General features: G+C 42.7%; 1 protein-coding gene and 2 pseudogenes across 3 annotated transcripts in view; 2 read left to right on the plus strand and 1 right to left on the minus strand.

Moving 5' to 3' along the window:
- Positions 1-17,245, minus strand: part of CPPED1 (calcineurin like phosphoesterase domain containing 1) — a 101,484-nt gene that overhangs the window by 42,303 nt on the left and 41,936 nt on the right. The window lies entirely within an intron of this gene.
- Positions 11,442-11,560, plus strand: LOC112479147 (annotated as a pseudogene).
- LOC112479145 lies at positions 11,642-11,760 on the plus strand (annotated as a pseudogene).

Below are 17,245 nucleotides of genomic sequence, written 5' to 3' on the forward strand. Positions count from 1 at the left end.
ATGGCTTATATCGATCTGTGAAGCCACAATAGGTAGTAGCATCTGCCTGTTATAAGCTGAACTGCTCTCCTCCTCCCTCCCACCAAAAAAATAATCCGTATGCTTAAATTCTAACCCCCAGGAACTGTGTACAGTATTCAAGCATCTCCCCAGGAGAGTGGGCCTTCGTCCTACTTAAACCCGCTTTACCTATCCCTCTTGCAACACGGAACTGCAGGACCCCTGGTTTTAGCTTGCTGCAGTAACCTTCTGGCTGGCCCCTCACCTCCACGAGTACCCCTGTGCAATCTGCTCCCGCGCAGCCACCAGCACGAACTTTTTCAGTGTGTCACCTGCCTGTACCATGGCCCGCCTCTCCCAATCACGAGCAATTCAAAGTTACACATACTCAATCTCATCTTCCTATATTTTACCTCATCTATCCTTACATTCATCCTCCCTTTAATGCTGCAATGAACGGCCTTTGGTACCTTATGCAAGAGACACCTTCTGAAACCTTGCCCAATTCAAAACTTGCACATTTCAAGACTACTCCTGAAACAGAAATGCGTATTTGTGTACCAACTGGAGTGTCCCTGTCATTTTGCAAGAGCACAAAGATAATTTGGCATTTATTCATTGGTTTCTCCAGCTCTACAGTGACACAATTCTTGACAAATGTCAAATTTGAAGGCATTTGTGTTACTTCAAAGCTAAAGCATCAAGAAAGGCTTTTTTGGGGAGGGGCGGGGATCATGCTATTTTGGGTTCACATGGCATCGATCCCACTGTTCTATTACTGGCATTTACAGGTGAGCAAACTAAGGTTTACTACAGTCACAGGGGGAGGGGAGGGGACAGGGAATGAGGACTCAGATGAGCTGCACAAAGCCCGGGGCTCAGCCACAGAGGCTTAGCCTGGAATCTGGCTCATCAGTAAGGTTCACAGGTGGACACTGGGGCAGTGGAGAGACCCAGCATCCCAAATCCCACTCTGTGACTAACCAGCTGCGCTCTCTTTTGCAACCATCAATTGTAAACACGCCCCTACCGGGGTAAGCATTCCCACATACTCTTTCGTCATGACAACAGTCCTGTCACCATGATACCACCTCTTACTTAACTGTGTACTTTCTATTACTGGCATTTACAGGTGAGCAAACTGTACTTTCTGTAGGTATAAAGCAGCAACAGTAATCTTGCTATACCTATTTTTGATGAATGGGAAAAAAATATAAACAATGACATCACGTGTATGGAGCTAGGTGCCTGGGACAGTGTGATGAATGAGGACACTGTCCTTTCCCCTATGAAGCTTAGAATGTGAACACAAGGCTTAATTATGCCAGAGATGTCAGGACGAGGGACACCTCCACTCGATGTTAAGGACCGTCCTCACAGATCCCGTCAGGGAACCACTAAGTGACAACACAGATCATAACCCACACAGGCTTTCAACAATAAACACTGTGACCCTGGGTTTACCAGGTACAGCTAGTACCAAGTGTGTGTCAAATACGGGTGAGTCCAAGAGACTTACTGAGATGTATCCAATTTAATCACTCAGACAGGCATTCCAGCTGATGGTAACAGGGGATATACAGCAGCAAACTCCTTTGACCAAACTGTCAGATCTGCCAACAGAATCAGGGAGGTCCCTAGAACTACGGGGGAAATTCTGGATATCAAAGCTATTTCTATATAAGCGTTCCATTCTGATAAAGTGATGTGAAGTCCTCAAATAAAGATGAGGCTCTACAATTTCTGAATTCATTATAATTCTGCACTTAAGAACATTACAATATGGATTTATCAACTTTCACGAGTTAATAAATTGTTGCTCTGTAAATTATCCCCTTGCAGCATCCAGCACTAAAAAGGAAAGACTCTAGAATTATAAAAAATTTTTAACCTCTTAGAGTGGTGTTTATTTTACAAATGCATTGTGTGCAAAAGTCTGTTCATAAAAATTGGCTGCTTGGAAAGCAATTAGGGTTTGTCACAGAAATAATATTATAACTGGTGGTTAGATCTCAGGCTAACTCACAAAAACTGATTCAACCATCTAAGAGTTACAATCAAGCTTCATTCCCCAGCCACAATGTTTATTTGCCCAGCAAAACATTCCAGATTTGTTATTGTTGCCAGATTTTGTGTCTTTTCATCCTTTCAAAATTGCTCTTACCAGCTAGCATGGAAATCTAACCACTATTTATACCCATAGGTAACTGATCATAAGGGAATTTAATATACTAGAGGAGAGAAATGTATTATGTAATAAGCACAGTAAGTGCATCTGATTAGAGGGTTGGTAAAGGTATAATTTTGTGGTTATCTATACTTAGAAATATTATTTGTTACATTAATAGGAGTAAAATAAACCAAATTAGCAGTTTTAGGATAACTTATCTCTGATGTATGAAGAAGCAGGGGAGATAAAAATGAAGGGTTTGAAGGCTGATTATATTCTTGAGACCCCAAGGAAAGAAAGAGTGAAGTGAGCCAAGGTCACAGTTGGAGTTTGATCAAATGAAGCAAATAACGTCCCTGGATTACTTAGCTCACTTTACAAGAAGAAATAACAAATGTGATGGCAGCCATCATTCATGGAATTCTAACCATGAGCTAAGCACCTGCATTACTGCATCCTAACAAGCCTGTTACTGTACTACAAGTAACATGCCACATGCCTGATATACCAGGTAACTGGGGCCCCTCCTCATGCTAATATTATTCTAATGAGTAAAACCATAGCAAAGGAAGCGAACTGTAACCAGAGGAGGAGAAGCATGGTCTTGTTGATTCTGCGATGCAGGAAGGATAAGTCACTAAATAGAGGACAAAGAGCCAGTCCTCCTGGGGGAGGGTCTGGGCAGTAAATGGAAGGGACGCCCAGAGTACGGGAACTCAGGAGCAACTCAGGCACTGAGCGTGCCTGTCACCTTGTCTGTAGGCATGGTCTCCACCACTGTGAGCAGAGAAGATATTTGGGACTCCTCATGGCCATCCCTGCCCTGCTTGTTGCAATCTCTGCAAAGGAAGGAGTCCCCGGAGGGAGCCCCGGGGATGGGCAGGAGTCAACGTGCATCATCGGTTCTTTGGGGAAGCACTATCTGACTTCCAGTTCGGGGCTCAAGGGTTCCACTGTGCCTCTCAGTCCTAGTGTCCCCTGGGGTGAGGGAAACACCTGACACACACTTGGGATATCACGAGGTGACACAGTAGGGTATTCAGATTTGCCTAGATCCAAACATAATCTGATCAGCTTGAAAATCCTAAATATAATAATATACTCAGGGTTTTGCAACCTAAGGGAAAAATTTAAGGGAAAGAATCCCACAAATAATACCTTCAGTCTGTGTTCTTTATCAATCTTTATCTGATGAAGACTTGGGATCAGCATTATCTTGTCATTTTTGTTGACAATGCAGAATGTAGAAAACAATGTCTGGAGTAGCTGTGAAAGTCTGAGAGCAAAAAACCTTGTTTTTATAAAACCTTTAAGTAGAAGTAACTCATAGAAAACACAAGGGTAAGTATGGTTGGTGATACTGAGAGCTGAAAGCCATCTTAATTGAAATTGCAACAGAGGCTTCCAGTTAAAGATGGTGGCTTGAAAACTCTTAGCTCTGTTCCTTCCACAACCCCTAATGCAAAGACAGTAAACTCTCAAGGACAAAGATAATGGGAAAGGAGAAAACAGCCACAGAAATATAAAAACCAGAAAGCAGATAAACAAGTGGTGATAGGCTTATTCAATGCGGAAAGTTAGATATTCAGCTGGTGATTGGGAAGTCGAGACTGGCTTGGTACGGGCACTTTTAAAAACTCTTTGGTGGTTTTTGTAAAAGCTAAACCCAAATCTTCCCCATGCCCCAGCAATTCCACTCCCAGGACTATACCCAAAGAAGTGAGTGTGTAGGTCTGCTAAAAGACAGGAAGGTCGTAGCAGCTTTATTCATAGGAGTCTCAAAATAGAAATAACCTAGATATCCAGCAACAGTGAAATTAGTGGATAATCATTAGACCGGTAACACACAGCAATAACAAACTGCTGCTACGTGAAATAACATGGATGACTCTCAGACAGTATATACAGTAAAAGAAACCAGAAGAATACATATTGCACAACTCCATTTTTATGAAGTTCAAGAACAGGCAAACCCAACTGATAGTGACAGAGAGGTTACTGATAGAGAAGATGCATGAGGGAGCCTTCTGGCATGCAGCCAATATTCTCTATCTCGATCTGAGTAATGGTTAAGGATGGATTTGCACGTTTGATCTCTTTACTTTGGATTAATTCCATTTTACTTTATATTAAATCTCAATTTTTAAAAATAAAGAAAAACAAAAAGAAAAAAATCCTTGGAAATGGGAGTAAGAGATAGCCAAAACAAAGATGGCTTGAAATTCCATGAAGCTGGACCACTGTCCTCACTTTGGCAGGTGGGGGCTTTAGTTTTTGTAAAGAGTAAACAGGAAGATTCTGAGGCCCGGCAGGTAGTTGAGGGCGGGAGTCTCACAGTGAAGACAGGAAGATTAAGACAGAAGGTTTGACCCTGATTTTGTGATCACAGCCTTGATCCTCCAAATGAGAGCAGCCAGGTGGCGCCCTCTGGGGCATCTGAGAGCCAACAAAAGACCGAAAGACACGGACACTGAGGAAAGGGGAGGCCTCACTCTGTGGGGAAGACAGGAGATGTGAGACCCCAGACACAAAGCGTCCAATCAGCTTTTTCATGCTGCATGTTGTTTTCCCTGCACTCAAACTGGGGCAGCTGGCTGAGGATCATTAGACACCTGAAGAAAGTGTCCAATATGAAAGGCGTACCAAAACAATCAGAAAGGAGGCAACAGAGACTATTTAAGGAAAAGGAAAAAAAACTATCATTACTATTCTCAGAGAGAGAAGAGAAGATACCGCATTCATCAAACAATTACAGGATGCTATTTTAAAAATAGTAATGACCAAAAAAGCTCTTGGGAATTAAGACTATCGCAGCAGAAATAAAAATCCAGAAGTCTTAAAAGACAAAGCTATGGAAATATCTCGGGAAATAGAATAAGCAAGGAAATGGGGTGCGGCGGGGTGGGGGGTAGATAATATCTGAGGAACAGTATAGGAAGTCCAACATCTGAATAATATGAGTACCAGAGAATACAGAAAAACTCACAGAGGAGAATGATCAATGAAATAATTTTAAAGGATTCAAAGCCCATGACTTTAAACAGATTAAGGAGATTCGCACCACAGTACATCCCAGTGATATTTCAGAACCCGGACACAAAGAGAAGATCCTGCAAGTCTCCAGCATGGAATCAGAATGGAATTGAACCTCTTAAAATCCACACCGAACAAGCAAAGACAAACGAGCAAAGCTTTCGAAATTCTGAGAGAAAAGGACTCCTCACCTAACGCTCTCCACCCAGCCAAACTGCCCAACTATCGATTCAGTGTGAGGACGGAATGAAGATATTTCCAAATGTGAATTCTTCCCCAGAAGCTACAAGAGGATGTGGTCCATCTAAAAAGGAAGGAAATGGGATCCAACATGAGCGAGGGGAGGGCAGCAGGCCCTAGATGGGGACAGAGACCCCGAGGTGCCTGCTGCTGGTGGGCGTAGATAGCCAGTCAGAGAACAGAGGGCCCGAGGAGAAATTTCTTCAAGAAGTTGATAGAATGTCTAATGTTTTTCAATGCACTGACAGTAAGTTTATGCACTTATACCTTTGGGAGAAGAGACTAAGGTTGAATTAGTACATCTTAAAAAACTAAGAATTTTTACTTAGGAAATACAAATAAAATGTGCAGGAAAAATCATCATGGTGTACAACATGGCCCAGTTGTGAATAATGCTTAAAATAATGTACATATAGATGGACTATTATTAATACTGAATACTGATATAACCAGAATTAGGATTTAACAAAGATGCAAATTCAATAAATAACAATAAGCAGATCCAGAAATGATGAGCAAGATGAGCACATTATTTAGAATTATGAAAGTGACTATCGATAAAATTAGCCAAAAGCGTTGACAGTGGTGGCCTCTGGGAAGTGAGCGATGGACAGGTGAGGAGGTGTGAGCTACTGCTTCTCAACATTCTGTGTACAACTATTTAACTCATTAATCTGCTTGCATATATAACACTGACAATGATGAAAACCTAAATCACAGAAAGCATCATAACACTACATCATAACACTATTTTTATTTACCATAAAATGGCAATCCCATAACCTATGTAAACCGTTATTTTCTGTAATTAAAAATATTACTTCCTCACCCTCAGAGGTATTTAAGTCTATGTCATTCAACTTCCCTAAGTGTCTGCAGGGTTCCCATGAGAGCCCTCACCGGAGCAGAGGAGGAAAGGGGTGGAAGCTGAGCACAGTGGATCGGTCATGAGTCCTCGTGGACGGCCCATGAAGAACACACTGCAAGGGAGGGCCTCAAGGCAAGCAGAGATCAGCCAGGCCAGAGACGAAAGGGCTCATGCCCAACTCCTCTCCCACGCCCAGCACCAGACTTCAGAGACCAGTTGCATGGCTAACTCAGAACACAGCCCCTCCATATACTCAGAAGACTGACGAGTGCTTGGCCAGCAGCCAAGGAAAGCAGTACCCAAAGGGCTTCTGGCAGTGCCAGCTCCATCCGCCTGAGAAGGCGGCTGCTCCCCCAATGAGACAGTCCCCCACACTGCTTGGGTGCATAAAACTTAGCCTGCTCTTGGCCTGGTGCGGTTTCGCAGCTCCAACCGGCCGCCATCGGAGCTCACCTGCGTCGTGAGCAATAAACGGCATGTCTCACTCCTCTGGTCCTCCTGGTGTTTTCTCAGAATATTCAAAGCCCAGGAACAGGTGCCTGGCCTGGAGCTCCAGTATTATACCAGTCAAGCGGAAAGACACAGGAAATGAAATGGGGTGAACCCTGCCAATAGGCAGAGAAGAAGTAGGGAGCAGTGATTGCAGGGTCAGCTGGTAGGACTTTAGTAGCTGCAGCCAATGTTCTCTATCTCGAACTCAGTGATGGTTAAGGATGTCCAGGAGACTCTGGGGGCAACTCTTTTTCATGGGCCTGAAACTCTGCCCCAAAGACACACACCATGGGACAACTTTTCCTTATTCATCTCTTGTGAAAAAAGATGGGATGAACAGCCTATGACTATAAAGCAATTTGCACCAAGATCCAGGTGCCCCTTCCCCAAAGATAAATTATACAGAGTGTAACTATGTATAATTATACTGCCTGCTTTGTAGAATTTTTTTAAAGATTAAATGAGTTCATCTTTGCAAAGCACTTAGAATGATGTCTGACACACAGCAAGCCCTATATGAACATTAGTTACATAAATAAAATAAAGGAGGAGAACATGGTGTGTTTCCTAGGTACTGTGAGAAGCCTCTCTCACACGCAGATGAAATGTTTCTACAAGAGGTTAATGGGGCGGGGGAGCCCTTCAGTGCCCCCAGCGAGGAAAGGAAGTTCTATTTTAATTAAACTTCCCAATGGTGGAGGAGAGGTGGGCCTCGATATCCTCACAGGCCATCATCTCGGCCGTAGGGAGGTATACATGGATAGACCACCTCCCCCCACCTTAGAAACAAGATCTCCTGGGCCCTTGGAGCCTGATTGAGCTTGCTGCTCAGGCTCCTGTGTTCTGATTTCGTCACAGTGAGCTGGGCACGGGACTGTGGCACCCCATGTCTGGGGTGGCTTCCACCATCAGAGAACCAGGCCCTCGGAAGTGGGCTGAACACTGTGTGCAGCATGTCCCTGTATCACTCAGCACCGTCCACTGAGGAGGAGGCAGAAATACCTTTGGATTCTGGCCTTGTTGTCTGGAAGCGTCTGGCTATCGTCTTTAAAAGAATCAAAGTAAATTCTAACCCAGAATTCTATTAATCATATGAGGTTGCAGAGGCCAAAGGGACTGGCTGAGCTGTGAGGAGAAAAAGGACAAGGGGCGGGCCACAGAGGGGCTTGAGGTCACCAGAGTCATAGCCATATATGGAATAGTCGAAGGGGACAGCTGGAGGAACAACCTGAGTAATGTTCTCTGTATTTTTAGTATTCATTCTCTCAATGTCAGGGACAGGACACATGCCTGCAAGACTGAAGGATCTGGTCATTTTTTTATATATAAAAATTTCTAGCATCTTGTTCTACCATGGAAAAGTCAGCAGGTCAATAAGAATGACTGACGTTCATCAATGACGATGTGTTTTGTGTGGCAGTAAGAGGACCTTCTAAATGATGTGTCAGGATTTGGATAATTCTTCCCTTAGAAAATGTCAGCAATTCAAGGCTCATATCATAACATACGTAAGATAATCCAAATGTCCATCAATAAAGGATGGTGTGTTCTTTCTTTCGGTGGGGAGAGGCATTCTTTACACCATGGATATTCCACTATAAATAATTTTCTATAAAGAGCCAAATGTAGAGTTAAAGGCAGAAATAAAGAAATATGCAACTCAAAGTCATGCTCGCTTTCAGTAAAGACAGCCTCAAACTATTCTATGCACACCATCAAACCACCCTCCACAGCACTCACGCCCCCAGATGCACATCCTCCTCCGCACGATGAGAGGAAAGCAAGGCTGGCTGGTGGTCGCGTTATTCTCTAAGACAGCGGGCCCCAGCTGGAGGATCTGAGGTGGAGCTGAGGCGGTGATGCTAGCGCTGGGGAGCTCACCTGCCGCTTACCTCCTGCTGCGCGGCCCGGTTCCTAACAAACCATGGACTGGTACTGGTCTGTGGCCCGGGGGTTGAGGACTCCTGCTCTAAGAGACCAGCCTTTTGGAAAAGCCTGGGCATCCTTACCCCCAAGCCCCAACAGAGCAAAACAGGAGAACATCCTGAAGTTCCTGTCACTGCTTTGTAAGGAAAGGGCTCGGGACTAAACTCCCATGCACAAAGCCATGCTAAGACTGGCAGGCTTCTGGTAGCAGACACGTGAGTTATCTGCAGAGCAATCCTTCGGAGTAACTACTTCTGTGTTGGAAACAGCCACTTGCAAAGTCCAACAGCAATGCAATCACATGCAGGTTCATATAGGGATAGACAAAGAAAACAAAAGGTCAAAGGCAAGGGCTTAGAACTGGAAGAACACAAGGCACCAGTTCTTAATTCTTTATAACACAGAGTTGGAATACGCCCTGTAGATTGCTAAAAAGTCACTCCCTAAAATTACACATTGAAGGTAGGAGAAAATGATGTCTTTCGAAGAGAATACATGAAATATCCTTTTCTAAAAATTTAAAAACAAACTTCTCTAGTAAGTTCTCATATTTGTAACATTTACCATATCACAAAGTAGAATAAATTATTTTCCAGGCCTCGAACCACAAAACCAAAACAAACCCAACAAAAAAAATATTTTCTCCATACTAACTTTAGCATCAGCCCCAGCCACGGAAGAAATCACAGAAACCCCTCCTGAAACACGGGCTGCGGTTTCTCAGAAGCTAGTGGGTGTCAGGGTGGTGCTCTGCAGCTCTGAGGGGCCTGGCTCGGGCGGCTGCGAGTCATTCCATTCGGCAGCTCTGGGGAGGCGAGAGGAGGGAGGAGATGGCTGAGTAGGAGACGTGCTTCGGCACTGCTGCCTTGATAAACTGGGCCTGGAGGTCAGCACCCTCATGCTGGGCAGGAGGAAGTCAGCACACAACAGACAAACAGGAGAGCGGACCTTGCTATGTAACTCCGCAAGACACATTTACAGCATCTTAATAGTAAGAGGCAGATCCTGAAGCATATGTATCAAGAAAATGTTTCTATGTTAAAGTTATGTAAAATAATATCGAAAATATCAACTTTAAAATATTGTACTTAAGGCTACATACAGCACTGTTTCTTTTTAGTGAGCATTTTGAAATTGTGAAGGATGGTGTGTTCTTAGTGAAGGAACATTACGCGCGGCCATTCACCATCACACCCTAGTAACAAGGAGGCTCGTTTGTTACATGAAAAATCGCAGCACACAAAACTGTAAATAATGCATGAACTCAGTTATGCAAAATAATTTCTTTTTAAATATTAGGGAGAAAATATGCCGAAAATGTTAACAGTCATTACCTCTGGGTAGTACAGAATTATGAGTGATTTTTCTCATTCTTCCTCAATTTTTTTCAATTGTGCATCTATTACTTTTATAATAAAAAAACCCACACATATTATTTTTTAATGGTACAGGAATGAAATCTCTGAATGTTTTAATTCACAAATGCATAACTGTAAGCTGTGGACACGAATACAGATGACCACTGTTTCATTTATTCTGTAACAAGAATGCTGGGGTTTCCAGGAATAATAAAGGGCAAAAACTCCCGGCAAAGTGCCTTACCTACTCAAACAGGAAAAAGTTATGCAAATTATTTGGAGCATTAAGAGTACGGACTAACCGCTGGGTAAATGTTTATTAAGTAGCCTACCACACAGGGCCCTGCACTAAAAATTATAACCCTGCTCATAAAATGAATATCACCTTATTAGACCCCAAATACAAAATCACCCCAAATTATAGTTGCAATATTATTAGCAAATTGCTTTTGCCAACACGTTTAATGTGGAAGCTGAACTCTGGCAGGCTAATAATCATTGCCCCCTGGTAGAAAAATGTCAAATGCAGTTTTCACAGGATCAGCTAAAATCGTTCTGGGAGGCAGTGTAGCACTGTGGAAGGCGAGAGGCTCCAGAGGGAGGGAGGGAAGGAAGAAGGTTTGGGTCTGAGTCCGGGTTCTGCCCCTTATAGACCTGCATCACCTTAGGGGAGTCATTTATTCTTCCTGAGATTCCATTTCTAATTCTGAAATAAATATAATATCTAACTTGCAAGAAATGTCATAAGATTAAGAAAATGTGAGTAAACAGTGACTAGTATAGAGCCTGGCTCATACTAGACGATGAATGCGTGAATGAAGAAAGAATCAAGGCAGGTGAGCTTTTCCTGTCCACTAATACCAAATCATTTGTTCAGGTAAATGTTGGGGCAACACAGGTGGAGCAGACCACTATTGCCGGGCTAGCCTACCTCCCATTTCCTCTCTTGTTTACCTCCAGTATGGAGGCTAGAAAAAATACACACATGGTTTTCAGACTCCTTCGTAGCTGAGGGTGGCCAACTGACAAAGTGACACAAGCAGAAATTGGCTGGGAGAATTCTGGTGATGCTGCTTTCTTGAAAAAAGTGTCGGATGTCACTGGTAAGGCCTCCCTACCTTCCTTCTTCACTTAAACATGGAGGAGATGGCTGGGCTATAGCAGCCATCTTGCAACCATGAGTTAAGTAACAAAAACATGGCAGAGACGTGATTGTGACCGTGTTAAGCAAATTCATCAATGCCAAGAGCTGCCTACATTTAGACTTGTTATTATGGAAGAAAAATAAGCCCCACTTTATTTAAGCTATTTTGTTTAAACCTGCAGCCAAAAACGTTCTTAAAGAATACAAATTGTCTATGGCCATGCCACCGTGCAAAAGCCCGATCCCATCTGATCTCGGAAGCTAAGCAGGGTCGGGCCTGTTTAGTACTTAGATGGGAGACCACCTAGGAAGACCAGGTGCTGTAAGTGTAAAAAATAAAAAGTAAGGGATTATAAGCTGACAAGGTCCTTGCAATCTGTGAGGTCAACCAAGGGTTGCCTCACCTAAACGTCTATGGCCATGCCACCCTGCAAAAGCCCGATCCCGTGTGATCTCGGAAGCTAAGCAGGGTCGGGCCTGTTTAGTACTTAGATGGGAGACCACCTAGGAAGACCAGGTGCTGTAAGTGTAAAAAATAAAAAGTAAGGGATTGTAAGCTGACAAGGTCCTTGCAATCTGTGAGGTCAACTAAGGGTTGCCTCACCTAAAAAAAAAACCAAAAACATAGGCCTCATCCTTGCTCTCATGGAATTTACTGTCTACTGAGGATAAGGACAATTAAAAGAACTCACAAATAAATGTAAAATTAGAATATATCATTAGTGTTATGAAGAATGGGGTAACTGAAACTCCCACCTTCATGCATCGGGGGTTCTGAGCCAGCTGAGGAGGTCAGGGGCAGGTACTCCGAGTGGGTCATGATGATATTCGGGAAGCAATGTGCCATGCCCAGCTAAAGAACTATGATTGGCCCAAGCCAACAGGCACATTCCTTTTCCCTGTCTCCCAAGACTCCCTGGAGTCCAGGAATGGCCATGTGACCAAGATCTGACCAATGAGACATCCAGCTGGTGGGGGGTATGGGGCAGGGGTGAAGGTATATACAGAAAGCACAATGCTGGGGAAGTATTTGCTTACCTGATAAAAGGGGTTCCACAGGTGGTAACGCAGCCATCTGAGATCACAAGGGAACAAATGGGAAGACGAAAGCCAGGACACTAAGGATGATGGTGCTTAAAGTTGGGAAGACCCTGCGTCCCCTAGGGCACTGCTGGGCTGGTGCACTGCGGAACCCGATTTGTTTAAGCTCCCCGTACTTCGGTGGTCTGTTAATTGCAGCCAAACACTTTCCTAAGTGAGGTACTGGCTTTCCTCACCTGGTCAAAGGAGAAAATGCTAAAGGTCCACAGCTATTCAACGTGCTTGGTAACTGACTTTAAGGCCCTAAGGGGGCAGCAATGCACCAGCGAACACTGCCATTTACAAACCAGGAGCATGGCCTGACACAGCAATGTATTGGGACCCAATTATGACGAAGTATGACCATAACTTCTGGCCAACTAGCTGGATGGTACGTACAACGTGGTGGGCAGCAGCAGGCGACATAAGTCATCAGAAAGAGCTGTTCTGCCTCATAAATGGCACCAGAGACACTCGGAATGGTTTCATATCAGACTTTAAAAAATGGACAGAAAAAAATAAATCCTCCTTTGGATGCTTTCCTGTAGAATAAGTGAATTGAGACAGACCTGTTAATGGAGAGCTGCGGAGAATCACATGTGAGTAGAGAGAGACGGCAGTCACTGGGAGTGACAGAGGGACTTCATTCACGGTGGGCGCAATTTAAAGACTTATCTGAGCTCAATTCAGGGCAGTTTTTGAAATGGGCATGATTATTTGCTTATCTTCATCAGGGGAAGAAATTAGTTGGACATTACTGATCTGTTCACACAAGCCACCAGAAAAAATCACTTGAAAAGCAGGGCAGGCGTGTGAATTTCTATGGGACCACAGACACTGAATGACCAAATAAGGCATCTGTTGGAATTTTATGTGAGGGTTCACAGATAACTGTGCTGCAACTTAAAATTTCTAGTATGCAATGCCAATCATTGGATGTGTGCTCACCTGCCTTCCTATCTACAATCAAAGTCAACAGTATTTAAAACATGATAAAATAGATTCTTTTAAATACCTGTAGACATGCTTTTCAACTATGTTAATGGAGTCATTTAACTGGGACTGAACTACTACCTAAAGAAGCATTACATGGATAAAAGCAACTGGCTGAAGAGCTGGCTTGCTACGTTAGAAATCGGAGTGGCATGTCTCGGTCAGTTCGGGCTGCTATAACAAAGGGCTACAGATGGAATGGCTTATAAAACAGCAGAAACTTACTTTGCACAGTTCTGGAGGCTGGGAGTCTAAGATCAGGGTGGTGGTCAGGTCAGGATCTGGTGAGGACCTCTTTCAAGTCACAGATGGCTGACTTCTCGCTGCATCCTCACATGGTAGAAAGAGGGGTGAGGGGGCTCTCTGGGGTCCCTTTTTATAAGGGCACTGATCCCAATTATAAGAGCTGTGCCCCCAATGATCTAATAACTTCCCAAAGGCCCCACCTCTGAAACCATCACACGAGGGTTACGATCTCAACAAGTGAATCTCGGGGGTGGGACGCAAACACAGTCCATAGCGTGACACAAGGGCAGAAATATGAAGCCTGTTAAAACCACCTTGGGATTTTAAATTCTCAGACAAGATTAGGAAGGTAGAAAATTCCTAACTAAGGATATCAAAGGAACTATAAATATTCCAAGCTGATTTAAAAAAAATTTATGACTGCCAATCTTAAATAGGTATGGGAAAATTTCTTTCACTATTTGCGAAAACATAAAATATGCGTGCCTAAAAGATTTACTGCTGAATATTAAACGTTTTCTTCCAAACTACCACAGCATTTTACCTGTTCCTTTCTAATGGTTATTAATTATCATTAATTGTGTATGTAGGGGATGTACCAGGCATCATATAAAACACCTGAAAAGGAAGGGGGTTTAGATGTTTAAATGAAAAAAACTAAAGTTTAAGAGTAGTCAGGAACATTGCTCAGTATCTACATCTCAGGATTATTTTAACATCAGCAGGGAAAGAACAGCGTGTTAGGGGTCCCCATGACCACCCCCAAGTTTGATGACTTGTTAGAAGGATTTATAGGACTCAGCACATAAAACTCATGCTGTGACTTATCCCAGCAAAGAACACAGACCAAGAGCAGCAAAGGGATCAGTACATGGGGTGAGGTATGCAGGAAATTGGGTGCCAGCTTCCACAAGTCCTCTCAGTGGAGTCATACAGGATGTGCTTAACTCCTCCAGCAGCAGGCTGTAACAACACATGTGACATGCTCTCTACCAAGGAGGCTCATTAAAGACCCTGTGCCCAGGTGTTTTATGGGGGGCCAGCCACACAGGCAGCCTTTGCCTGGCACGTACTTCCATTCCAGACTCGCAGGAGGAAAGAGAACGTTCAGCATAAACCACTTGTTCGTATGGTTTAGGCATAGTGAGCCCCTCCTACCAGCTCTGGGAATGGTGGGGGCCTTCCCGAAATCCAGGTTCCCGGATGCCAGCCAAGGGCGACCTTGTGAGTGGTCCTGTCATACTGACTCTTTCTTGCACAGACTATTCATTAAATGGTGCTGGGGTAACTGGCAATCCCAACTGGAAAAAAATAAAATAGAATTGGGTCCCTATTACTACCACACACAAAAATCAGTTCCAAATTAAAGACCTCAGTATTAAAGACCCTTTAAGCTTTTAGAAGAAAAGAGAGTAGAGTATCTTAATGACCTCAGGGTAAGGAATGATTTCTTAAACAAAACAAAAAATGCACTGACCATAAAGGAAACTGACAAATTAGACTACATTAAAACTTAAACTTCTGTGAATCGAAAAAATAATTTTTTAAATAAAAAGATAATTAAATCTTTTAAATGAACACGGGGGTGCATATATTTTTATGGATAAATGTTTACGAATTTGGGGGATAGATACCCAGAAGAGGGATTGTTGGGTCATATGATAATTCTATTCTTAATGTTTTGAGGAATCTCCATACTGTTTTCCACAGCGGCTGTACCAATTGACATTCCCACCAGCAGTGTATAAAGGTTCCCCACAACCTCTCCAACACTTATTACTTGTCTTGTTGATAACAGCCATTCTAACAGGTATGAGGTGGTATCTCCTTGTTTTAATTTGCATTTCCCTAACAGCTAGTGAAATTGAGCATCTTTTCATGTCTCTTGGCCGTTTGTTTCTGTATCTTCTTGGGAGAAGTGTCTATTCAGGTCCTCTGTCCATTTTTTTATTAGGTTGTTTGATTTTTTTTGTTGTTGAGTTGTATGAGCTCTTTATATATTTTGGATATTAGCCCCTTATCGAAGGTGTTGTTTGCAAATATCTTCTCCCATTTGTTTGGTTGCTTCTTTGTTTTGTTTATGGTTTCTTTTGCTGTACAAAAGCTTCTTAGTTTGATTAAGTCTCATTCATTTATTTTTGCTTTTACTTTCCTTGCCTTTTTGAGGTCAAATTCATAAAATCCTCTCTAAGACCAAGGTCCACAAGTTTAGTACCTATGTACTATGTTAGTACAATTTATTGTTTCAGGTCTTATACGATGATATAGACGGATCTTGAGATTATTATGCTAAGCAAAATAAGTCAGAAAAAGCTGAGAACCATGATTTCACTCCTATGTGAGATATAAAACTGAAAGCAGCAAAAAAATAAGACAAATAAAATCTATAGACACAAACGAGTTTAGCGGTTACCAGAGGGAAAGGAGGAGGGGAGGTAGATAAGGGAAAAGGGGTCGAATACATGGTGACAGAGGGAGATTTGCCTGTGCGTGGTGAACACACAATTCAATATACAGATGACGTATTATAGAACTGTACACTTGAAACCTATGTAATTTTGTTAACCACTGTCACCCCAATAAATTTAGATAAAAAATAATTATATCTAAGAAAAGTTAGCAATAACCAATATAAGCTGACAAGAGTAATCTGTATAATACATAAAGAACTACTCCAAATGCAAATTAAAACCACAATGCGATATCACCTCACACCTCTCAGGATGGCCATCATCAATAAATCAAAGAACAACAACTGTTGACGAGGATGCGGAGAAAAGGGAACCCTTGTACACTGTTGTGGGATTGCACACTGGTACAGCCACTATGGAAAACAGTCTAGAGGTTTCTCAAGAAATTAAAAATGGATATACTTTTTGACCTAGCAACTGCACTATCTAAAGAAAACCAAAATAACAATTCGTAAAGATCTACGCACCCTTATGTACATGGCAGCACAATTCACAATAGCCAAGATATGGAATCAACCTAAATGCCCATCAACAGACGACTGTATAAAGAAGTTATGGTTCATATATACAATGGAATATAACTTAGTCATTAAAAGAAATGAAATCCTACCATTTGCAATGACATGGATGGACCTAGAGGGTATTACGCTGAGTGAAATAAGTCAGAGAGAGAAAGATAAATACCATATGATTTCACTTATATGCAGAATCTAAGGAACAGAAAGAACGAACTAATCAAAAACAGACTCAGAAGTATAGAGGACAATCTGACAGCCCGAGGGGAGGTTGTGGGGCCAGGAGAATGGGGTGAAGGGTTAAAGGAATACAAATTAGTAGCTGATAGATAGTCATGGGGATGGGGAGCACGGCATAGGGAATGCAGTCAGCACTAACGTAATGGCGAGGTGGAGAGCCAGAGGAGAGAAGGAGCAATTAGGGGGATCGTTTTATAAACTATATAAATGTCTAACCAACGTACTGTATGCTTGAAAACTTCTTGGAAAAAAAGTTCTCCAAGTTACTAGAAAAAGACATCTATATCTCAGAGGGGAAAAAAATAGGCCGAGATGAACAGACAATTTGGGGAAGAGAAAATCCATGAGGTCAGGTGACACCACATGTGAAAAGATATTCAACCTCTGTAATTACAGAAAGGAAACTGAAACCACAATGAGGACTTCTGTCTGCTTCCAGCCAACCAGAAACACACACTGGATTTACCCT

Source organism: Pteropus alecto, unplaced genomic scaffold (assembly GCF_000325575.1).
Source record: "Pteropus alecto unplaced genomic scaffold, ASM32557v1 scaffold34, whole genome shotgun sequence".
In the NCBI taxonomy this organism is placed as follows: domain Eukaryota; kingdom Metazoa; phylum Chordata; class Mammalia; order Chiroptera; family Pteropodidae; genus Pteropus; species Pteropus alecto.